The sequence below is a fragment of the Monodon monoceros genome, unplaced genomic scaffold (assembly GCF_005190385.1).
Source record: "Monodon monoceros isolate NGI ecotype Baffin Bay Population unplaced genomic scaffold, NGI_Narwhal_1 Super_Scaffold_11, whole genome shotgun sequence".
Lineage (NCBI taxonomy): Eukaryota > Metazoa > Chordata > Mammalia > Artiodactyla > Monodontidae > Monodon > Monodon monoceros.
In genome coordinates this window covers 26,364,455-26,392,017 of record NW_021703767.1, presented here as the reverse complement: position 1 = coordinate 26,392,017, position 27,563 = coordinate 26,364,455, and positions in this window count along the sequence as shown.

Genomic DNA, 27,563 nt, shown 5'->3' with positions numbered 1-27,563 from the left:
TTATCAAACTTGATTGACATATACACACTACTATATATAAAATAGATAACTAATAAGGACCTACTGTACAGCACAGGGAACTCTACTCAATACTCTCGTGGCCTGTATGGGAAAAGAATCTAAAAAGAGTGCATATGTGTATATGTATAACTGGTTCACTTTGCTGTACCGCAGAAACTAACATGACACTGTAAACCAACTGTACTCCAATAAAATTTTTTTTTTAATTTTCACCAACCTTAATGGATGTAACAAATGTTTCTAAACATATAAATCTTTCTTTAAATCACTATTTGACCTGCTGATTTTCAAAATCTGTTTCCTGCCTACCAAACTACTCCTCCCCACATTCTCAAGTCCATACATTTATTTTTTGAGATTTAAGCAAGAGATTAGCTCTCCTGTTAAGCATTGACTCCTCAACTGTCACCCACCCCCTTGTCTAAGTTCCCAAGCACTCTGGAAACCCACCACTTTAATGCATTAATCACATGTTTCCATAATTAGGCATTTATTTTTCTGCTTGTTTTACTGGATCCAAAGAACCTGAGAGTCAGTGATAAATTCTCAGTACCAGTGTTTGTTAGTGTAAGTATTAGTATTTAGAGGCACAGCATTCTAAATAGGCACCTGGAACTCTCCAGCATTCAATAAATGTTTGTTAAATGAGTAAATGAGCAAAAGCATCAATAGATCCTCCATGTTATTAATGTTTTGTCAATGATTTAAAACAGGGACTAAATCAGGCCTGTACCAATTTTTAAATTGACTTTTGCCAGAGCAACATCTTTAAGTTAAATTTTAATACCTTTAGGCAGAGCATGCACTCCTTTTTCCAAAGTACCAACATCACTCTATTTTCTCATATCTGGCAGCTTCACACACGACTGTTCCCTGACTGACTCTCAGAGTAATTGAGTTTGCTGCTCCTGGACTACATGTTACATGAGAAATGATAGTCATGTTTACAGGTGTAAAATAAGTTGTACGTACAGATTGAAACAAGATGTCTTTTAATAGAAATAAAATAAGATTTGTACGCTTAGGTAGGTAAAGAAATGAGAAAAAATAGAATAGAAAGAATATAACATGATAGTTTTTTAAGGAAGTTCTATAATATGATAGTTACATAGTAGCCATTAGAGTGTATAATCAGCCCCACATCCTTAATATCCATCTAGACCAATGTCAGTCTAGAGGAGAGGGTTCCCAGGATGGCCGCCAGGATGATGACAGTTAGAGGAAAAAGCCTGAAGGTGGAGCTTATCCCCAGGGAAGGGTAGAGAATCACATCACCTGGCTGTTTCTAAAGATGGACTAGGTTGAGAAGAAGCAGTGTTACCATTCATTTCAGTCAGCTGGCCAGAGCTCTGGAAACAGGAGAGGAGGAAAAACTTTAAAAGGAAAACAAATTTTGTGTGTTTTTTTTTTTAAAAAGAGTTATAAATAGACAAATTCCACTAAAGTAAGCGCAAAGAAAAGGGAAGTTTCAGACATTCTGAGAATACGTGTCTTCTCTGATTAAATAAGCAATCAGGTTCTTTGAGCAAGAATAACCACTGCCAAGAGAGCAGTTCCAATAGTCATCAGCCCAATTTAGAGAACATGTTCAACTAAGGTGTGCGCATTAGAATTCTCCAGGGAAACAGTACCTAGAGGATGTAGAGAGATGCACATAAGAGGAGACATTGTAGGAACTGACTCGCATGGTTATGGAAGCCTAGAAGTCCTACGATCTGCCATCTGCAAGCTGGAAAAACAAGAACGTCAGTGGTAAAATTCAGTCCAAGGCCAAAAGCCTTGGAAGAGGGTAGGGGGTGGGGATGCTGGTGTGAGTCCCAGAGTCAGAAGGCCTGAGAACCAAAAGCTCCAGTGCCGGAGGGCAGAAGAAGGTGGGCATCCCAGCTTAAGAAGAGAAAGAAAGAGAATTCACCCTTCTTCCACCTTTCTACCCTCAGCTGATTGCACCCTCACGTTGGTGAGGGCAGATCTTACTCAGTCTGCTGATTCAGATGCTAATTTCTTCCAGAAACACACTCACACACACTCAGAAATAATATTTACTAGTTATTTGGGCATTCCTTAGCCAGTCAAGTTGACACAAAATTAACCATCACACTGTGTAAACACATTCTGACTTCAGGTTTGTTTCCCTAGTACCAAAATAGATCCAAATAACATTAATAAATAAGTACTTATTGAATATTTCCTCTGTGCTAGGTTCCACTATTGGTGTTGAGAAAAAAGAATGACAAAGGCAAGCCATAGTTCCTTGTTTTCTTTCATCTCTCAGCCTTTTCTTTCTTAAAACATACAATTTACATGTACAACTGTTCCATCAGCAACATGTCTCTACGCTCAATGACTTCTGTGAGCATTCCTCTACTCTTCAAGGGTACATATCAGAATCTTTGAGAAATCATAGTGTTTGACATATTTTGAAAAGTCTCCACTTTGAGGTCTTGACACACGCCCCCAACCAACGACATGCTATTCCTTAGTTGAAGATAGTAGGGTTAGTGGGGCTTGGGAACTGGAAAATAGAGAAAGTAGTGGAGAGTAACATATCAACTTTAGGCTACATTTATTCATTCTAAAGTCATAGCATAATTCAAAATTGTGTCCTACAAAGTCACCTATAAAAATCCCTAAATTTGGGGCTTCCCTGGTGGCGCAGTGGTTGAGAGTCCGCTTGCCGATTCAAGTGACACGGGTTCGTGCCCCGGTATGGGAAGATCCCACATGCCGCGGAGCGGCTGGGCCCGTGAGCCATGGCCACTGAGCCTGCGCGTCCGGAGCCTGTGCTCCGCAGTGGGAGAGGCCACAACAGTGAGAGGCCCGCGTATCGCAAAAAAAAAAAAAATTAAAAAATCCCTAAATTTGCTGTAAAATACAGCTTACCCTTGAACACCACAGAGGTTAGGGGTGCCAAACCTCCACAGGTCGAAAATCCACATATAACTTAGAGCCCAACCTCCATCCTCATGGTTCCTCTATATCCATAGTTCCACTTCCACAGATTCAACCAACCATGGATCGTATAGTACTGTAGCATTTACTACTGGAAAAATCCACATATAAGTGGACGTGCGCAGTTCAAATCTGTGTTGTTCAAGGGTCAACTGTACATGGTTTTATATATACAACTTTATTCTGTAACCTATATAAATGTGCTATATATTCAATAATGTAAAACATCTATTTCCTTAGAAAGATCATATTCAGAAATTATAGCACATCTTGAAAAGCTTTAGCAAAGTTATAATATCAACTTGTTAGCTCTTCCTGTTTCTTATAATCATTTTCATCTTATGGAGACAATTTTTATCTCTTTCTATAACTTTTCTAATCAATGTTTCCGAATTGTTCTTGGTACAATATTCCTATGCCACTCTTAGGAAGCCATCCTCATCCACCTGCTCAACAGCATAAACTACATTTCTCTCCTTTGCCAAAGATGGAAGAGAGAAAATCCTCAATATAATTCACAGCTCTCTTTCTTTAGGTATATACAGTCTGTTTGAGATTTGAGGACATCCACAGCCTGAGGTGTACACTTTTGCCCCACATTTTAATTTATTCCTCTCATTGGCAAATACTGTAGATGTGATTGAATTTGTATAAGTTAAATGTCCATCTGATGTGATTCCACTATTGTTATAAGATGAATTAATGATGTCTACAACAAAGGCATGTAGAATATCCTACAGATGCACTGAGGAAAAAGCCACTAACTCTCTTAGAGGAAACATTGGGAAAAGCATCACCAAGGAGATAATATCTGGAGTCTTGAATGTATGGGAAACTAACAATGAAAGATGGTGGTAGTAGATTGAGCATTCTGGTAAAAATATAAATGAATAAAAAAGACAAAAGAATCAAATATGTTCAAGAAATTATGAAAAGTCCAAATCATTGAAGAAAAAGACATTGGTGAGCATATAAAGAGAGAGCTTTTGGCCAAAGGAAAAATAAAAACAAAAAAAGTACCAGTAGAACCAATAAGATTATTGTAAGTTCCATATGCCTTGGAAAGGTATATGGCCTTTATCCTATTATTAAATGGTAACTAACAAGAGGATTTAAGCAAATAGTATCATGATTAGTCTTTTGCTTGCTCTTTTTGAAATGTAACTCAAATAGCAATAAGGAATATGGATTAGGGACAGAAAAGAAGAAATATGTACATCCATTAGGAGGATTTTGTTTAAGCCCAAACTGTAATTTTAAAAAGGTGACAGAATCAACATATGGACTCAGCCAATGTGGCCAGCTCTACCCTATGCCAGCTCTACCCTATGCCTGAACATGACTGCCAGAGACATGCAGTACAAAGGCAAGAAGAGGCTGCCCTGGATTCTGGCTAAGAGCTTCATGGCTGCCTGTCCTGTCAGCATGTTCATGTCCAAAGAGAAAATCCCTAGTCCTCACAGCCTGAAGCTTAGGCTCAAGGTCAATGGTGAGAGTGAGACTCAGGTTGGAGGGTGAGACATTGTCCATGATTCTTTTCTATCCCCTACATCATCAATTCCGTTTCTAAAAATGAAGAAGATATTATCCTTCTCCTAGTAGAAGGAGATATTACCTTAACCAGGATGCCAAAGAGAATAGGACACATTAAAGAAAACTATGAGATACAAGTTGGCATATATGGGGTCATCAGTATGAGATTTAATGTAGAAATGTCAGAATATCGAGTCTACACAAAGCACCCTAACTTCCTAACAAGTTTCTGGAGAGAAAGGAGCAAGAGAGAGCAAGCAAACGTTATCTAATATAACAGTCCTTTAATACGTAACACATTTTTTTTAATGATTTGATTGGCTTGCTATGCCTCAACTTAAGGAAGATGTACCCTTCAAGGAAAGTGTGATCTAGAAGAGCTGGGCCAGAAATGGAAACAAAAAACAGTGTCTTCTAGGAAACAACCAGAATAAAGTATTTATTTTTCAAACCAAATGTTCAGAAAACTTACTTTCCTTTCCTAAAACTGGACTGTATAAGACTTCTCAGTGGGTCATTCTGGGATCAGTAATTTAAGACTGAGTATATGCAAATGAAGCTGAAAATCATGTTTCAAATTTTCTTGATCAGGATAATCATCTGTAGGTATTTGTAAAAATAAAAAATTTCCAAATTACTGGCCCATAACAGGCCCACTCTGTAAATTAGCAGAATTAACTAATCTCCAGACTCCCAGTGATTCTTATCATGGAATTTTGGGAAAACGTTACTCCACATAATCAGTTAATTAAAAATTTTATTTAATAAGTAAACAGTTAATGAATACCTCCAGTCATTTACTTAGGGTATGTACCCTGGCCCATAGATTCTGGGTTTGAAAGATAATTTTGAAATTATTGTTTCCTATGAAAAACTGGTGGTCCAGTGGTTAGAGGACTCAGCACTTTCAATGCCCTGGGCCTGGATTCAATCCTTGGTCAGGGAACTAGGATCTCACAGGCCGTGTGGTGTGGCCAAAAAAAAAACAGAAAGAAATTACTGTTTTCTAAACAAATATTCTGTCTTTTGGGGGAAAATATGAGATCTCACAGACCACAAACTTATATTTCTGCTTCCCAGTTTGCGGCTATTCAAATTGAACTTCACTATGTACATAGTAATTCAATCTGGGGTAGAATGTGAGAAGCCTGTAGGACATCCTTGTGAAGATGGCTTACTATGTCTAAAGACAGATTTGAAAGTCATTGGTGTAGAGATCATGTCGAAGTTATGAAAGTGGATTAAGGAGCAAAAGCAGAAAGTGAACAGTTACATAAGAGAAGGCAGAACCATAGGTAACACCAATATTTTAAAAATAGAGAGGGAGAAATTACTTGAAGAAATAAAGAAAGAATAAATGGAGAGATTGGAAAGTAATCCAGAGACCAGGGTTGCAGAAAAACTAGGAGAGGAGGAAATAATTCTAAAGAGAAAAACAATCAACACTGCCAAATTCTTCAGAGGTAAGAAAGATAGAATAAGGGCAGAAAAGAGGGTGCTAAGATGTGCTCCCTAAAGGCAGAAGAAAGGGAGAGAGAAAGAAAGAAAGAAGAAAGAGAGAAAGAAAGAAAGAAAGAAAGAAAGAAAGAAAGAAAGAAAGAAAGAAAGAAAGAAAGGAAGGAAGGAAGGAAGGAAGGAAGGAAAGAAAGAAAGAAGAGGAGGGAGGGAGGAAAGAAAAGAAAAGAAAAGAAAAATCCTAAGTCTGCAAGTCTGTTGTGCTGTCAATGATTAGAGACCTTGCCTAATACTAGCTAATGAAGATGTGTCTAAGCATCTGATGGAAGAAATTTTCACATACTGAGGTATGGGAATGTCATTCTGGCTTACACATAACTTGGCTTGAATTTCATGCTAACTAGAACAGCCTGTTTTGTGGCCTATCAAATATGCATTGTACACCCACTTTAACCATATTTTAAAACGCATTTAAAAAATCAAAATGGAGGAACTGTGGTTCAGGTATTCAAAAAGAAGGAGAGTGGCCATTGTGAATGTGGTTTCAGACACATTCCTGCATTACTGAGAACTTAGATTTTCTAACTGTATCAGACTCAAGGATACCAGCAGCCATTATCAAAACAATATCTGCTAGCAGCTGCAACCTTATGGTCTCAAGGTCTCCCCTTGTAACTATGCAACCATTTTGGACCCCACCAATCCTTGCTTAACAAGTAGCCCTCTTAACAGAGCCAATCTAATTCTTGACAAACAACTTATGTAATTTTGTGGTATTTGCCTTTATAAGCCATTTTGTAGTCCAACAGAACACAATTCATGTGCCTCTTGAATCTGTCCTCAGTTTGGCTCAAATAAAACTCTTTTCTATTCCTATTATAGATTGTTTATTGATTATTTCTGTTGACACACCATAGGAACTTAAAATAGAGATTATTACTTCTATGTTATGCATATTTAAATAACATCAAATATATTTGTGAGCGATTAAAAAGTATGGGACAGCTATATAGTAAATTAACATTAGCATTTTATAAACAGAAATCTCTCTACCTGGTTTTAAATACATGACTCTTTGGTGTTCATTTCTTCACTCTAATCAGAAAGTTACAAATAGGACAATTCCCATTTGTGTTACAGTTAATTGTACACTTGTCCAGGCTTTCTACAAGCTATTTGCACTCAATAAATGAGGCAGGAATAAAAGACAGAAGAAACTTATGAGAAAAAAATTGAATACTTTGGTACCAAGATTTTTATATCAAATAATTACTTGTTTGCAACACTGAAATTTCTCAGTTCAGCAAATCTTCATCAGAAATTTCAGAATTTGATGGCTGATGTGGCTCAGTGACCAAAAGAAATTGTGATTAAGTAATATAAATGACTAAAGTCTGTGACAGAAGGTTGCGCCTAAATATACCACAAAATGAGTTAGCAATATTAATCACACAATAAATGGAAATATTTGGTTTCATATTTGACACACTGGTTCATGATCTAATTTTTCTTTGAACTTAAAGAGTCAAAAGTATTTGTCCAGAGAGATATTATGTTTGCAGGGATAGTCTAATGGGGATGCAATGTATCTGTCTCTGTAAATACACTATATTATGTACAATTATTATACTGAGTGGGGTGCCGGGTGTGGAAGACTTCTCTTTTCTGGGTGATGCTCCCACCATAAATTTTGTACATATGTTGAATATTTAGTCTCCACTGAGATATTTTCATCAGTTACTGACAGAAATATATCTATGATTGCCCACCTGCTCAGCAAGAACTATGCCAGCCTTCAAACGTTGTAAGTGAGAAGGCATTCAGGTAATGAAAGTGTGAATTTGCAGAAATATAACTTGCCCTGTGATTTGAAGAGAATACTATTAATTGTTAGGGAATTTCACCCTTAACATCCAGACTGGGGAAGGGGGTGAAGACACAAAGTCTGGGACTTAAATTTCCAGATGTTGCTTCCAGGAGTTTCTTCCTCTTACCTTGAGAGCAAGGGCTGAAAGTGTTGTTCTGTGCACTGTAATGTCTTACATATAAATGTTTTACATAGAAGCTGATCATTCTATGCCTGGGATCTAATGGTGTGAACCAGGGGCATGCCACCCACACGCACTCTTCTGAACCAAGGCACTCACACCCCAGCTTCTGGGAATAGGGGCTGCTGATAGCTCAGGCCTGTGTTTCCCTCCTGGAATCTGAGAGCCACCTAACCCTAGGTTATGCCCCTTCCCTAAGGGCAGTCCACATTCAACGACTGGTTACCTGATGGGGGAAGGACAGTCCCCGTGCCTTAATTAAGGACAATTCTAAAGAGCCTTATATACTCCAGAGCCTCTTTATTGCAACTGCGAGACAGTTTCAATCTCTCCCTCTGCTTAATCCTACTTCTTTCAATGCCTTCAAATCCAATTCCTGAGAGCATTCACCAATAAAATTTGCACATGCAAATCTCCATCTCAAAGCCCATTTCCAGGAACACTCACCTAAAGCAGTAGAAGTCAGGAGTGATCTAAAGTGGAATTTTGGAGCTGAATCATCTACTGAAGGCTAGCAGTGAAGACCCCATCACCGATGATGGGTGGAGTGCTAATAGCCCCTGGCATACTATAGCAATGCAATTTTTAACACTTTCACCTGGAGTAAACTGGATAGGTAGGGAACACACTGGCTGCAGGCAACATCTCAAGCATCTGAGGGATCTGGGGGAAGCAGTAATTATAGGGACTATGGAAGGAATGGCTGTTGCTGAGGGCTATCAATTCATTGGAGAAAAACAATGAAAAGCTGGAGGTAATTAATCACCAATTTAAGGTAAATTGTGAAAGCCAGAGGGATTCCTTGGCAGAACATAAAGAATCTCTGCCCTACTGTAACTAAAAGGCAAAGAAAACTGAGGTTCATTTCCAGAACTGAATTATAAAGTTAACCTTCCAGAGAAGGTTAAATTCTAAAACAGGCAATTCTGCAGTGTCAAGACCAGCACCTGGATTACTAAACCTGAAATGGGAATGTCTAGGTCTTTACGCTCAAAAATCTTAAGTATCCATATCCTCTTGGCCTTTCTGGGCCCATCAGAAGTGGTCTATTCCTCTTTGTAAAAAAACAGCCCCTTATTGAAGACAATGCAGAAACTCCTGCCTTTCAATACAACATATGTTCCTCTCAAGATCTACCCCAGTCTCTTGTATGGGCCTCCAGTAACTAAAGAAAAGGTCAAGAATCCATGAGGAATCACCATGCACTACAAACACAATATTATACAGTAATGTTTCAATCAGTCCTTCACAGAAACCTATGACCATTCACTCAGGTAATCATACACTAAAGAAGGAAAATACCCAGAAATTTCGAGGTCACATTTATTATTCAAGAACTCAAAGTTATCCAGTTAGTCATGTCAAAGTGGGAACACATGGTAATAAATAGTTTCACTAGGTGCAGTTTACAAAGCAGGCATGGGACATGGGACAACCCAGTAATCCTGTCCTCTATCCTTCTGTTTTATTGGAATAAACATACTTGATAGTTAACAGACTCCATCCCCTACCCCCAGGTTGCTGGCTTGGCCTTTGGAGACAAGTGCCATCAGTGGGAAAGACCAATTAGATGCCTCTGTTCAGATTTGACATTAAGTAGTTAGGCTGCTGCATGGCCTGAGAAGAACTTGGTCAGGATCACCCACTAGATAAGCTACTTAGACTAGCAAAAGTGTTAACCCAGGGTGAAGAGAATCTAGGATGGGTAGAAGAGGAATAGGGCAATAAGTATCAGTTGTACCCTCAAGACCAGCTGCCACACTGGGGTTGTTTTTCATTACATATTTAAATGATAATACTTTGGAAGTACTGCATTAAAGAAAATATATCATTAAATTAAGTTTTTTTAAAATGTAGCCACTTGAAAATTGAAAATAATGTTTGTGGCTTATATTTGTGGCTTGCGGTATATTTCTATTGGACAGGTTTGCTTTATAATATCTGTGCGCAACAAAAATTTCACCTAAAACCTCTAACCAATAGGAAGCTATCAGTAGCTAAATGCATGTGATTTGACCAGTTGAGTAAGAGCCATTTGGGTGACTATGGTCTGCAGTGGGGGAAGTTCATAATACAGTCTAATGAGAAACTGTAAAGGGCAAACAGGAGAGACCTTCAAGATGGCAGAGGAGTAAGATGTGGACATCACCTTCCTCCCCACAAATACATCAGAAATACAACTACATGTGGAACAACTCCTACAGAACACCTACTGAATGCTGACAGAAGAACTCAGACTTCCCAAAAGCCGTGTGACTGACAGGGTCTTGGTGCTCCAGCCGGGTGTCAGGCCTGTGCCTCTGAGGTGGGAGAGCCGAGTTCAGAACTTCAGTCCACCAGAGACCTCCCAGCTCCACATAATATCAAACAGCAAAAGCTCTCCCAGAGATCTCCATCTCAATGCTAAGGCCCAGCCCAACTCAATGACCAGCAAGCTACAGTGCTGGACACCCCATGCCAAACAACAAGCAACACAGGAACACAACCCCACCCATTAGCAGAGAGGGTGCCTAAAATAATAATGTCACAGACACACCAAAACACACCACCAGACATGGTCCTGCCCACCAGAAAGACAAGATCCAGCCTCATCCACCAGAACACAGGCATGAGTCCCCTCCACCAGGAAGCCTACAAAACCCATTGAAGCAATCTTAGCCACTGGGGGCAGACACCAAAAACAACAGAACTATGAACGTGCAGCCTGTGAAAAGGAAAACCCAAACATAGTAAGTTACGCTAAATGAGAAGACAGAGAAACACACAGCAGATGAAGGATCAAGGTAAAAACTGACCAAACCAGACAAATGAAGAGGAAATATGCAGTCTACCTGCAAAATAATTCATAGTAATGATAGTAAAGATGATCCAAAATCTTGGAAATACAATGGAGAAAACAAAAGAAACGTTTAACAAGGACTTAGAAGAGCTAAAGAGCAAAGAAACAATGATGAACAACACAATAAATGAAATTAAAAATTCTCTAGAAGGAATCAATAGCAGAATAACTGAGGCAGAAGATAGGATAAGTGACCTGGAAGATAGAATAGTGGAAATAACTACTGCAGAGCAGAATAAAGAAAAAAAGAATGAAAAGAATTGAGGACAGTCTCAGAGACCTCTGCGACAATATTAAATGCACCAACATTCGAATTATAGGGGTCCCAGAGGAAGAAAAGAAAAAGAAATAGACTGAGAAAACATTTGAAGAGATTATGGTTGAAAACTTCCCTAATATGGAAAGGAAATAGTCAATCAAGTCCAGTAAGCATAGAGAGTACCATACAGGATAGATCCAAGGAGAAACACGTCAAGACACATACATATTAATCAAACTATCACAAATTAAACACAAAGAAAAAAATATTAAAAGCAACAAGGGAAAAACAACAAATAACATACAAGGGAATCCCCATAAGGTTAACAGCTGATCTTTCAGCAGAAACTCTGCAAACCAGAAGGGAGTGGCAGGACATATGTAAACTGATGAAAGGGAAAAACTACAACCAAGATTACTCTAACCAGCAAGGACCTCATTCAGATTTGACAGAGAAATTAAAACGTTTACAGACAAGAAAAGCTAAGAGAACTCAGCACCACCAAACCAGCTTTACAACAAATGCTAAAGGACCTTCTCTAGGCAAGAAACACAAGAGAAGGAAAAGACCTAGAATAACAAACCCAAAACAATTAAGAAATTGGTAATTGGAACATGCATATCAATAATTAGCATACATGTAAATAGATTAAATCATCCACCAAAAGACATAGACTGGGTGAATGGATACAAAAACAAGACCCATATATATGCTGTCTACAAGGGTCCCATTTCAGACCTAGGGACACATACAGACTGAAAATGAGGGGATAGAAAAAGATATTCCATCCAAAAGGATATCAAAAGAAAGCTGGAGTAGCAATTTTAATATCAGACAAAATAGACTCTAAAGTAAAGACTATTACAGGAGACAAAGAAGGACACTACATAATGATCAAGAGATCAATCCAAGAAGAAGATATAACAACTGTAAATACTTATGCACACAACACAGGAACACCTTAATACATAAGGCAAATGCTAACAGCCATAAAAGGGGAAATCAAAAGTAACAAAATCAGAGTAGGGGACTTTAGTTCCTCATTTTCACCAATGGACAGATCATCCAAAATGAAAATAAATAAGGAAGCACAAGCTTTAAATGATACATTAAACAAGATGGACTTCATTGATATTTGTAGGACATTCCATCCAAAAACAACAGGATACACTTTCTTCTCAAGTGTTCATGGAACATTCTTCAGATAGATCATATCTTGGGTCACAAATCAAGCCTTGCTAAATTTAGGAAAATTGAAATAGTATCAAGTATTGTTTCCAACCACAAAGCTATGAGACTAGATATCATTTACAGGAAAAAAATCTGTAAAAAATACAAACACATAGAGGCTAAACAATACACTACTTAATAACCAAGAGATCACTGAAGAAATCAAAGAGGAAATTAAAAAAAACCCACAAACAAATGACAATGAAAACATGATGACCCAAAACCTATGGGATGCAGCAAAAGCAGTTCTGAGGGAAGTTTATGGCAATACAATCCTACCTCAAAAAACATCTCAAATAAACAACCTAACCTTACACCAAAAGCAATTAGAGAAAGAAGAACAAAAAACCCCAAACTCCTCAACAAAATGCTAGCAAACAGCATCCAACAGTAAATTAAAAGGATCATACACCATGATCAAGTGAGGTTTATCTCAGATGCAAGGATTCTTCAATATACTCAAATCAATGTCATAAACCATATTAACAAACTAAAGGAGAAAAACCATATGATCATCTCAATAGATGCAGAAAAAGCTTTCGACAAAATTCAACACCATTTATGGTAAAAACCTTCCAGAAAGTAGGCATAGAGGGAACTTATCTCAACATAATAAAGGCCATATATGAATAACCCACAGCCAATATTGTTCTCGATGGTGAAAAACTGAAACCCTTTCCACTAGGATAAGGAACAAGACAAGACTGTCCACTCTCACCATTATTATTCAACAGTTTTGCAAGTTTTAGCCACAGCAATCAGAGAAGGAAAAGAAATGAAAGGAATCCAAATCAGAAAAGAACAAGTAAAGCTGTCACTGTTAGCAGATGATATGATGCTATACATAGAGAATCCTAAAGATGCTACCAGAAAACTACTACAGCTAATCAATGAACTTGGTAAAGTTGCAGGATACAAAATTAATGCACAGAAATCTCTTGCATTCCTATACACCAATGATGAAAAATCTGAAAGAGATATTAAGGAAACACTCCCATTTACCATTGCAACAAAAACAATAAAATACCTAGAAATAAACCTCCCTAAGGAGACAAAAGACCTGTATGCAGAACACTATAAGACAATGATGAAAGAAATTAAAGATGATACAAACAGATGGAGAGATATACCATGTTCTTGGATAGGAAGAATCAACATTGTGAAAATGACTATACTACCCAAAGCAATCTATAGATTTAATGCAATCCCTATCAAACTACCAATGGCATTTTTCACAGAACTAGAACAAAAATTTCACAATTTGTATGGAAACACAAAAGACCCCAAATAGCCAAAGCAATCTTGAGAAAGAAAAACGGAGCAGGAAGAATCAGGCTCCCTGACTTCAGACTATACTACAAAGCTACAGTAATCAAGACAATATGGTACTGGCACAAAAACAGAAATATAGATCAACGGAACAAGATACAAAGCCCAAAGATAAACCCACGCACATATGGTCATCTTATCTTTGATAAAGGAGGCAAGAATATACAATGGAGAAAAGACAGCCTCTTCAAGAAGTGGTGCTAGGAAAACTGGACAGCTACATGTAAAAGAATGAAATTAGAACACTCCCTAAGAGCATACACAAAAATAAACTCAAAATGGATTAAAGACCTAAATGTAAGGCCAGACACTGTAAAACTCTTAGAGGAAAACATAGGCAGAACACTGTATGGCATAAATCACAGCAAGATCCTTTTGGACCCACCTCCTAGAGAAATGGAAATAAAAACAAAAATAAACATGGGACCTAATAAAACTTAAAAGCTTTTGTACAGCCAAGGAAACCATAAATAGGATGAAAAGACAACCCTCAGAATGGGAGAAAATATTTGCAAATGAAGCAACTGACAAAGGATTAATCTCCAAAATTTACAAGCAGCTCATGCAGCTCAATATCAAAAAACAAACAACTCAATCCAAAAATGGGCAGAAGACCTAAATAGACATTTCTCCAAAAAAGATATACAGATTGCCAACAAACACGTGAAAGAATGCTCAACATCACTAATCATTGGAGAAATGCAAATCAAAACTGCAGTGAGGTATCACCTCACACCAGTCAGAATGGCCATCATCAAAAACCTACAAACAATAAATGCTGGAGAGGGTGTGGAGAAAAGGGAACCCTCTTGCACTGCTGGTGGGAATGCAAAGTGATACAGCCACTATGGAGAACAGTATGGAGGTTCCTTAAAAAACTAAAAATAGAACTACCTTATGGCCCAGCAACCCCAGTACTGGGCATATAGCCTGAGAAAATGATAATTCCAAAACGTCATGTACCACAATATTCATTGAAGCTCTATTTACAATAGCCAGGACATGGAAGCAACCTAAGTGTCCATCGACAGATCAATGGATAAAGAAGATGTTGCACATATATACAATGGAATATTACTCAGTCATAAAAAGAAATGAAATTGAGTTATTTGTAGTGAGGTGGATGAACCTAGAGTCTGTCATACAGAGTGAGGTAAGTCAGAAAGAGAGAAACAATACTGTATGCTAACACATATAAATGAAATCTAAAAATAAAATAATGTTTCTGAAGAACCTAGGGGCAAGACAGGAATAAAGATGCAGATGTAGAGAATGGACTTGAGGACACGGGGAGGGGGAAGGGTAAGCTGGGATGAAGTGAGAGAGTTGCCTGGACATATATACACTACCAAATGTAAAATAGATAGATAGTGGGAAGCAACCACATAGCACAGCAATATCAGCTCTGTGCTTTGTGTCCACCTAGAAGGGTGGGATAAGGAGGGTGGGAGTGAGACGCAAGAGAGAGGGGATATGGGGATATATTTATATGTATAGCTGATTCACTTTGTTATAAAGCAGAAACTAACACACTATTATAAAGCAATTATACTCCAATATAGATGTTAAAAAATAAAAGGCAAAATTCCTTCCAGCTGACTCCCTTCTCCCTCTCTATAGGTATAACATAAACACCACCGATGAAGCAAGATACGATGCTGCAGAGATCAGAATATTTCATAATTTAAAAACATCACTGGAATCTTCCCTAAATGTTTTGTCTGAACTCAAAATCTGTATCCATATCATTACATCAAACAAATACCTCTGCAGCAGTTTGACCTGTCTAGATTGTAGAAGGTCCTACAGATCTGCGTGTATGGAAAAAATGCATCTTAAAAATGAAAGTTCTAAGTAAATATAGTCATTGCATTTTAGAAACAAAGTTTTAAATAAGTGGTAACTGTAATACTCAGTCATCCACCATAAAATTTTCTGTTGTAATCTCCACTTCCGGACATGAATAGCTAAATAGCAATATATAAACAGACAATAGCAAAGTACCTTTTTTGGCTAACTACCACCCTGCCACTTCTGAACTGAAGCCAATTATAGTGACATCACTCTAGCTTCATGTCCTTTACTGACCTTCCTACTTATGTTGCCAAAATATATTAAATTTCTCCTCTACAATTTGTCTTTTCCCTTTGTCTTTGTTTCTTTAAATAACAACTTGACATACTTGACCTCAACCTACAATTTTGGCTGATAATATCACTGAGCAATTCACTTACATAAATGGCCTTGCATAATCATCTGTTGTGTCACAGAAAAATTCATGCAAAAAACCAACAATGAATTTTTATGATTTGGAATGGAAGAAAATTCTTTTAAATACTCTAAATACTATAACTCCATTAGGTAGTTAAGATGAAATGTTCTATCAAGTTGTAGACATCTAGTTTCCATAGTACTATAATTATAAAAATATATACTTAGTAAACCCACCTGCACATGTTTACTTTAGAATTCTTTAAGTAAAAGTCACTCTGACCACTAAATTGAAGTTGAAAGTGGTATCCCATTAGCTGAGGTCTTCAAACATGATTGAAGTCTTGAATATGTTTGAAAACCTACAAACACTAAGAAGGAAAACTAAAATACCTTTATTTGAAAGAAAATTAACATCTTTGGAATGTTAAAACAGAAAGTTATTTTTCTGGAAAAAATATGGCTCATTTAAGAATATTTACTGATAAGATGATATGTTATAAAATGTATGCTAGTCGATATTATGATATTGACTCATTATCTGTGAATTTGCACATGCTAATTAAATAAAGGTCATTGCAGTTGTTCAGCATGAGGTTTTTAATTTGATTAAAGAAAAAAATTCTTCACCTGCACAGATGTTTAAAAGGCTGTGAATAACCCTGCCTTTTCTTTATTGTACCCTCGGTATTTAGCACAGTGCCTGGCATGTATTTTGTATTAATACATGTGCTCTGAATAATTTAGTAGTGTCAACTTTAAAGACTACTAACAGATCATAGTCATTAAGAGCAGGGACTATACTGTCCAATTACCTGGGTTCAAGTCCTGTCCTTTACTGAGAGTGTGACTTTTGACAAGTTGTTTTATCTCTCTTCTATCTGCTCATCTGTAAAACGGGTATAGTAATAGCACTGGCCTCATAAGAAAGTCATGAGGAATAATGAGTTAGTATATGTGAAACTTTTAGAACAGTATATGCAGCATAGTTAAGAGCACAATCAACTATATATTTTATTAAATAGAAGCACTTCTTTGCACTTTAGAATGTACAAGTTCTTTTTACATATAACTTTCAAAATCTTACAAACTCTTGTGACCTACATAAGACGCCCTATTATTAGCCTGGTTTACAGTTGAAGTGAAGGCCCAAGGTCACACTATCAGCAAGGAGCAAAGCCAAAACTTGAATCCAAATTCTCTGAATATGAATTCTAAATCTTTTCCATTATATACAGCTAAAAGCGATTCTTTGGATTTTTTTTCCCTGATAATGTCTGAAATATGAGTATAGATGTTAAATAATCTTGGTAAAACTGTTGAGATTCATTACTCTCAGTAACCAAGTTATAGTAGAAGAATTAACATAATGAAAGGTCATTTTTTTAAAATAAATAAATAAATTTATTTATTTATTGGCTGCATTGGGTCTTTGTTGCTGCGCACGGGGTTTTTCTCTACTTGCAGCGAGCAGGGGCTACTCTTTGCTGTGGTGCTCGGACTTCTCATTGTGGTGGCTTCTCTTCTTGCAGAGCATAGGCTCTAGAGTGCAGGCTCAGTAGTTGTGGTGCACGGGCTTAGTTGCTCCGCGGCATGTGGTATCTTCCTGGACCAGGGCTCAAACCCATGTCCCCTGCATTGGCAAGTGGATTCTTAACCACTGTGCCACCAGTGAAGTCCAAGATTAGTTTCTTTTTTCAGTGATTTGCTCTTGTGATCATGGGTGATTTTTTTTTTTTTTAACATCTTTATTGGAGTATAATTGCTGTACAATGTTGTGTTAGTTTCTGCTATATAACAAAGTGAATCAGCTATATGTATACATATATCCCCATATCTCCTCCCTCTTGTGTCTCCCTCCCACCCTCCCTGTCCCACCCCCTAGGTGGTCACAAAGAACTGAGCTGATCTCCCCATGCGATGCAGCTGCTTCCCACTAGCAAACTATTTTACATTTGGTAGAGTATATATGTCAATACTACTCTGTCACTTCATCCCAGCTTACCCTTCCCCCTCCCCGTGTCCTCAAGTCCATTCTCTACATCTGTGTCTTTATTCCTGTCATGGGTAATTCTTAAGCACCAGCCTTACTGAGCACTATAACATAGGTTGACAGGTTCTGCCTGCCCTCAAAGTTCAAAATCTAAAAGAAGAGATAGAGGAGAGGTGGCCAAATGGCAGAGTAGGAAGACCCTGAACTCACCTCCTCCCACTGACACACCAAAATTGTAACTACTTACAGAGCAACTATCTATGAGAACAACCTGAAGATGAGCAGAAATTTTTTTCCACAACACATGAAGGAGGAGCCACCACAAGACAGGCAGGAAAGGCAAAGACTCAATATAGTCTGGATCCACCACCTGGGTTGGTGACCCACAAATGGGAAGACTATCTCAAGTGTAGAGGTGCTCCCCAAAGAGTGAGGGGTCCAAGCCCCACATCAGGCTCTGCAGCCCAAGGATCCTAAACTGGGAAGATGAACTCCCAGAACATCTGGCTTTGAAAACCAGCAGGGCTTATGTTCAGGAGGGCCAGAGGACTATAAGAAACTGACTTCCCTCTTGCAGGACATGCACAAAATCTCACATCCTCCAAGTCTCAGCACATAGGAAGTAGTTTGAATGAAGCCTGGGTCAGACCCACTTGCTGATCTTCAAAAGCCTCCAGGAGATGCAGGAAATCACTGGGACTTCCCCTGAGGATGAAGATGCTGGCAGCAGATAGTTTTGAAAGCTTTTTTTACCACAATAATACCACACTGGCAAGGGCCTTTTGGGAATTCTCCCTCTAGCATATTAGTGCTGGGGACACAGCCTGCCCACCAGTAGGCCAGCACCAACCCTGAGCCCACCAAGGCCAAGCAGACATCCATGCAGGGACCCTGACACAAGTACCCTCAGCTACAAAGAAAGCCACACATGGACACAGCCCCACCCACCAGTGTGCCAGCACCAGCCCTGAGCCCCCTGGGCCATACAGCCAACCACACAGGATGCCCACCCCACCCTCTAGAGGACCACAGTCACCACACAAGGCATGGCCTCACAGTCAACCAAGACACACACATACAGAAAGTGAGAAAAGGAAAAACGTTTTCCATGCAAATGGAAATGTAAAGAAAGCTGAGGTAGCATACTTTTATCAAACAAAATAGACTTGAAAACAAATACTGTAACAAGAGCTAAAGAAGGATATTACATAATGATAGATCAACAAGAAGATATAGTAATTATAAATACATATGTACCCAACATAGGAGCACCTAAATACATAAAGCAAATATTGACAAACATAAAGGAAGAGATTGATAGTAATACAATAATAATAGGGAAGTTTAACACCCATTTTACATCAATGGACAGATCATCCAGAAAGAAAATCAGTAAGCAAACATTGACCTTAAATGACACACTGGATCAGTAGAGTTAATAGATACATAAAGAACATATCATCCAAAACTAGCAGAATACACATTCTTTTCAAATGCACATGGAACATTCTACAGAATAGATCACAGGCTGGACCACAAAGCAAGTCTCAATACATTTAAGAAGACTGAAATCATATCAAGCAACTTTTCAACTGCAATGGCATGAGACTAGAAATCAGCTACAAGAAAAAAACTGCAAAAACACAAGCACATTGAATCTAAACAAAATACTACTAAAAACCCACAGGTCACTGAAGAAACCAAAGAGGAAATCAAAAAAATACCTGGAGACAAAAATGGAAACACAACAATCCAAAATCTATGGGAGGCAGCAAAAGCAGTTCCAAGAGGGAAGTTTAGCGTGGATATAAACCTACCTCAAGAAGCAAGCAAACAAAAAATCTCCACTAATTTGACCTTAAGCCTAGAGGAACTCGAAAAAGAACCAAAAGAAAAAAAAAAAAAGTTAGTAGAAGGAAAAAATAATATGGATCAGAGTGGAACTAAATGAAATAAATACTAAAAAGACAATAGAAAAGATCAATAAAGCTAAGAGGCAGTTCTCTGAAAAGATAAACGAAATCGACAGATCTTTAGCCAGGCTCATTAAAGAAAAGAAGAAAAAGTGCCCAGATCCATAAAATTAGAAATGAAAAAGAAGTTACAATCAACACCATGAAAATACAAACAATCATAAGAGAGTACTGTGAACTATACGCCAATAAAATGAACAATCTAGAAGAAATGGATAAATTCCTAGAAATGTACGATCTCTCAAGACTGAATCAGAAAGAAACAGAAAATATGAACAGACTGATTACCAGTAATAAAATTGAATCAGTAATCAAAAAACTCCCAACAAACAAAAGCCCAGGACCAGATGTCTTCACAGGTGAATTCTACAAAATGTTTAAAAAATAATTAACATCTATTATTCTCAAACTATTCCACAAGATTGAAGGAACACTTCTAAACTCATTCTCCTCAAAGACATCACCCTGATATCAAAACCAGACAAAGATATAACACACACACACAAAAAAAATTACAAGCTGATATCACTGGTAAACATCAACGCAAAAATCCTCAACGAAATATTAGCAAACTGAATTCAACACTACATTAAAAGAATCATACCCCATGATCAAGTGGGATTTATCCCAGTAATGCACAGATGATTTAATATCCACAAAACAATCAATGTGATACACTACATTAATAAATTGAAGAATAAAAATCATATGATCATCTCAACAGATGCAGAATAGGTTTTTGACAAAATTCAACATACATTTATGATAAAAACTCTCAACATAGTGCATATAGAGGGAATATACCTCAACATAATAAAGGTCATATATGGCAAACCAATAGCCAACATCATACTCAACAGTGAAAAGCTGAAAGCATTTCCTCTAAGATGAGAAACAAGATAAGGATGCCTACTCTCTCCACTTTTATTCAACATGATACTGGAAGTCCTAGACACAGAAATCAGAAAAAAAAAAAAAAAAAGCCAAATTGGAGAGGAAGAAGCAAAATTGTCACTGTTTGCAGATGACATGATACCATATGTAGAAAATCCTAAAGACACTACTAAAAAACTATTAGAACTAATAAATGAATTCAGTGAAGTTGCAGGATACAAGATTAATATATAGAAATCTGCTTCATTTCTATACACTAACTAAGAACTATCAGAAAGAGAAATTAAGAAAATAATCCCTTTTACAATTACATCCAAAAGGATAAAATACCTAGGAACAAATCTAACCAAAGAGGTAAAAGACTTGTACTCAGAAAACTACAGCACATTGATTAAAGAAATTGAAGGTGACACAAACAAATGGAAAGATGCACCATGCTCATAAATTGAAAGAATTAAAATTGTTAAAATGACCATGCTACCCAAGATAATCTACAGATTCAATGCAATCCCTATCAAAAGGCCAAAGGTATTTTTCATAAAACTAGAACAAGTAATTCTAAAATTTGTAGGGAAACACAAAAGATCCCAAATAGCCAAAGCAATCTTGAGAAAGAAGGACAAAACTGGTGGCATCAAGTTCCCTGATTTCAAGTGATACTGCAAAGTTACAGTAATCAAAACAGTATGGTACTGACACAAGGATAGACACATTGATCAACGGAATAGAATAGAGAGCCCAGAAATAAACCCACACTTAAATGGTCAATTAATCTTCAACAAAAGACGCAATAATAAAAACTGGTGGAAAAGCCACCTTTTCAATAAATGGTATGGAAAAAACTAGACAGCTATGCACAAAAAAACTCAAACTGGGCTACTTTCTCATACCATGTACAAAAATAGACACAAAATGGATTAAAGACCTAAATATAATACCTGAAACCATAAAATACCTAGAAGAGAACATAGGCAGTACACTCTCTGACATCAGTCTTAGCAATAATTTTTTGGATCTGTCTCCTCAGGAAAGGGAAACAAAAGCAAAAATAAACAAACAGGACTACATCACACTAAAAAACTGTTGCACAGCAAAGGAAAATATCAACAAAATGAAAAGGCAGCCTACTGAATGGGAGAAGATATTGGCAAGCAACATATCTGACAAGGGGTAAATTTCCAAAATATACAAAGAACTCATACAACTCAACATCAAACAAACAACCCAATTGAAAAACAGAGGATTCACACTGGTCAGAATGGTCATCATCAAAAAATCTACAAACAATAAATGCTGGAGAGGGTGTGGAGAAAAGGGAACCCTCTTGCACTGTTGGTGGGAATGTAAATTGATACAGCCAGTATGGAGAACAGTATGGAGGTTCCTTAAAAAACTAAAAATAGAACTATCATATGGCCCAGCAATCCCACTATTGGGCATATACCCTGAGAAAACCATAATTCAAAAAGAGTTATGTACCAAAATGTTCACTGCAGCTCTATTTACAATAGCCAGGACATGGAAGCAACCTAAGTGTCCACCAACAGATGAATGGATAAAGAAGATGTGGCACATATATACAATGGAATATTACTCAGCCATAAAAAGAAATGAAAATGAGTTATTTGTACTGAGGTGGATGGACCTAGAGTCTTTCATACAGAGTGAGGTAAGTCAGAAAGAGAAAAACGAATACCATATGCTAACACATATATATGGAATCTAAAAAAAAAAAAAAAAAATGCTTCTGATGAACCCAGGGGCAGGACAGGAGTAAAGACACAGATGTAGAGAATGGACTGGACTTGCGGACACAGGGAGGGGGAAGTGTAAGCGGGGACAAAGTGAGAGAGTAACATTGACATATATACACTACCAAATGTAAAATAGATAGCTAGTGGGAAGCAGCCACATAGCACAGGGAGATCAGCTCGGTGCTTTGCGACCACCCAGAGAGGTGGGATAAGGAGGGTAGGAGGGAGATACAAGAGGGAGGGGATATGGGGATATACATATGCATATAGATGATTCACTTTCTCATACAGCAGAAGCTAACACAACATTATAAAGCAGTTTATACTCCAATAAAGATGTTAAAAAGAAAAGAAAAAGAAAAACAGAGGATCTAAATAGACATTTTTCCAAAGAAGACGTACAGATGGCCAACAGACACACGAAAAGATGTTCGTCATTAATCATCAGGGAAATGCAAATCAAAACCACAATGAGACATCAGCTTACATCTGTCAGATTGACTGCCATCAAATAAAACAAGAAATAACAAGTGTTGGTGAGGACATTGAGAAAAGGGAACCCTCATGCACTATTAGTGGGAATGCAAGTTGGTATAGCCACTATGGAAAACAGTACGGATATTCCTCAAAAAATTTTAAAAAGAACTACCATACAATCCAGCAATTCCACTTCTGGGCATTTTTCCAAGAAAAAAAACCCACTAATTCAAAATTACATATGCACCCCTATGTTCATTGCAGCATTATTTACAATAGCCAAGATACAGAAGCAACCTAAGTGTTCATCAATGGATGAATGGATGAAAAAGAAATGCACAATGGAATATTACTCAGCCATAAAAAATGAAATCTTGCCATTTGCGACCGTGTGGCTAGACCTAGAGGGTATTATGCTACATGAAATAAGTCAGACAGAGAAAGACAAATACCATATGATCTCACTTATATGTGGAGTCTAAAAAACAAAACAAATAGAACGAAAACAGACTCATAGATACAGAGATGAAACAAGTATTTGTCATAAGGGAGGGAAGTGGCACCAGGGGGCAAAATAGGTGAAGGGGATTGAGAGGTACAAACCTCTAGTTATAAAATAAATAAGCTGTGGAGATATAATATACAGCATAAGGAATATGGTTCCTAATATTGTAATAATTTTGTAGGAGGACAGATGGTTACTAGACATATAGTGTCATCATTTCATAATGTATGCAATGTCAAATCACTATGTAGTAAGCCTAAAACTAACATAATACTGTACATCAACTATATTTCAATACGAAAATAAATAAATAATAGATAGCTAGATAAATAGCTAGATAGATAGATAAATAGGTAGTTTAAAGAAGAAAGAGAATATATACACGTGCATATATAACATGGATAGTTGCTGCAGAGCCATGTCAAACAAAAGAGCATAGAGAAAAATGCTGAGACATTGTGGTGTACAATAAATTGCCAGGACTTGAGACACCTGGGGCTCATTCTTAAAAAAGGAACTTATCTTGAATTAATATATGTAAGATCATATTTTCATCTTATATAAAACTGAAGTGTGGACAATTTCCACTTTATATTATTATTATATACTCTCATAAACCAATAGAGGAGTACAAATTAGTAAAATCTTTTTTGGGAACAACTTGCAACAACTGAAAAACCACTATCACATTGACTCAGCAATTTCACTGGATCCACTTGTTTTCATTACTACTAGCACTGATCGAAGCCACCATCATATCTTGCCTGGACTTCCACAATGGCCTTCTTGCTGATCCCACTGCTTCCATTCCAGCTCCAATACAATCCTTGCTTCATACTGCAACTGAAGAATTCATCCTAAAATGCAAAGCAACTTGCCCCTCTATGCTCCTTAAAATTCCCCAATGGCTGCTCACCCTCCTTGGAAGGAAATCCAAATTCCTTCCATGGCTTATAAAGCCCTAGGGATTTGCCTAGGTTTCTGATCTCAATCATACCACTTTCTCACACACCAGACTTTGACCCTTGTGGTCTTCCTTCCGTTCATGTCTTAGGGCTTTGCATACACTCTTCCATCTCCCTCAAATACTCTTTCTCTGTTCGCCCATTCAGATTTCAACTTAAATATCACCTATTCAAATAGACTGGACCTGACAACCCAATTGAAAGTGACTTCCTAACCAATCTCCAGTACAGTACTGCTATTTTAATTCTCTGTACAGCACTATCATGACATGGTGCTTTCTCACTTACTTATTCAATCTTTTTTGCATGCACATATTTTTGAACGTATATATGCACATTGGTACACCTTCAGTATTTATTTATTTTTTCCCTCCCTCCACCCACTGCACACAATTTAAGTTTCTAAGAATAGGGACCTTGCTTGTTCTGTTCATCAGTGTATCTCCAGCTCCAATAACAACGGCTAGCACATAATGGGCATTTAACCAATGAATATTTAATTCAAGTAGTATAACCAATGAGCATTTTGCATGTATTAATACTATGGTTCCAAGTACACACACAGAGTAAATTTCCCATTTGCCTTACTCATTCCTTAAGTTTCTACTATCTGCTAGTTAAGGAATGGAGAATAAAATGTGAGTGAGATGAATATCAGATGATCTAGAAGAAAATTTGAGTTCACATCCCAGAATATAAAAGGTAAAAAGGTAAGGAAAAGACATTTAATAAAAAAGAAAATATAAATGTTACATAGGATCAATCATGGACATCTAACATCCACCTAATAGGATGACAGAAAACAGAGAAGACAAAAATGGAAGAAAAACGTCAAAGAAACACAGAAAAGCAATTCTCAAAGCTGAAGAAAGACAAGAGTCTCCAGACTAAAAGGGGCCTACTACATGCTAAGTGGGCAGAATTAAAGAAAAGCAAACAAACAAACAAAAAGCCCTTATACTACATATCTTCATTAAGATTCAGAATACCAAGCATAAATAGAAGATCCCAAACTTAACTTCTTCCACACTTCTGAAAGCTGCTTGAAGATCCACTCTGTGAGGGTGTTTCTGGATGAGATTGGCATTTGAATCGGTGAACTCAGTAAGTAGATTGCCCTCCCTAATATGGGTGGACATCACCCAATCCATTGAGGGCCTGAATAGAAAAAAAGCAAGGAAAAGAAGGACTTGTTCCTTTCATGCCTTCCTACTTGAGCTGGCATATTGGTCTTCTCCTGCCTTGAACTGGGATTTGTAACATCAGCTACCCTGGGTCTCAGGCTTTCAGACTCTAAGTGAAATTACACCACCAGCAGCTTTCCTGGATCTCCAGCTTGAAGATGGCAGGTCATAGGACTTCTTTGCCTCCATAATCACATGATCCAATTCCTCATAATAAATCTCCTTTTTTTATTTCTACATATATTCTGTTTCTCTGAAGCCTGACCAATACAAAAAACTAGAAAGAATATGATTAGAAACCAAGAGGTAAAGAACTGGACCTTAGCTAGAAAGAAGGACAGTTCATCCTTTGTAGAGGAGGACTGAAGAGAGGATGAATGTCAATGTATATATGTATGGGTAAATGCATAGATTTGGTGCTGAAAAGCTGAGAAAATTCATCTAGTGGTTTCTATATACTATGTCAAGAAATTTAAAAAACTTGCATCCAGAAGTTTTAGGAGAGTAGAAAATTTTTGAAATTGTTTCTGCACCGAGGGGGAGAGAGTTGGCCAGTAAAGTATAGCAGGCTTGCTGAGCAGTGTTTAGAGTTCAAGTAAGGAACTAATGAATTTGTGATAGAAGCAATCTGCTGGGCCAATGATTTTCTCTCATAGTGGTCATTTGCCCATGCACATAATTAGAGAAAGCAAATATTTGGGTTGGTTCAGGGTTGGTGTTTTGCCAGAAGGGTGTGGTAACAGACAAGAGCAAGGAAATTTTGCAGTTTTTAGGGAGGTATTAAGATTTTCGTATATATGTTATTTGTGAAAAATAATATAACATTCTATTTTTCTCTAACTGAACTTGATTTCACTCTAGATCTCCATTTAACCCAGAAGCAGAAAAAATTATTTTGAAAAATTATTAATACATAGAATCTAAGCTGGATAGGAAGAAGAGACTGGAGAGGGGTAATGATTAGGAAGATGACACAAGACAGACGGGGCTTAAGTAATTCCCATCTATGTATGATTAGAATTGGCTCCAAAACTGGATCATGCTAGACCTGAAGGTTTGGAACTCTCTTATTCCACATGATCAATACTGGGGAAAGTAGGGGCTGAGAGTAAGTTACTGCAGCTGCAAAAGCTGACCAGAATATTAAGAAGCTCATGTCTTGGCAACTGTAATACCCAAGGGCTTTCCCATCCATTTTTATTCCATCCCAGTTTTGTCATATGATTTGTATTTAGATCGAGGATAAAGATACTTGATTGTTGTACTAGCTTTGTTGGCTGCTTTAAAGCTAATGTCATTTTCAATTCTTGTTTTGAAATAAAGTGAAATTACTTCCGACTTCATAAGCAAGGTGCTATTTAGTAATTTAAATCCCTCTCCTATGCTTAAAATGAGTCTCTGTCCCTAGCATTAGTTATGCAACTGTCTACCCTTTGCATTTTAAGTGAATCGTAGCCACAAGAGCTTACTCAGCTGAGTTGTTTCTTAATCCTATCAACTCAAGTCAGAATCATCCTTTTCCACCCACATACACTTAGCTTTCAAGTCTAAAATCCAAAGAAACATTTAAATTATTGAAGTCAATCTTGTGAGACAGGATTTGTCACACTGAGGGCAAGTAATTTAAAGAAATTCCAATGTAAATTTGAACTTACATTGGCTAGCCAAGGCTCCTTCCCAAATCAAACCAGTAAAATAATACTTGTTATGTTTTCATGCTTTGTTTAAATGACCAATTTTGAGCATTTTTTATGTCAGTATTTTTATTGTTCCTATAATATGGAGTTCATAATAATAAAACAATTAGTTAAACAAATATCTATTGAGCATCTGCTATGCTTAAGACACTACGCTTCGTGCCCCAGGCTTAAAAAGTAGGAAGTAACAATTTTTGCTATAAGGTTCTAAATCCCCTGATGCAGGAAAATCAAGTGCACAAGTAGA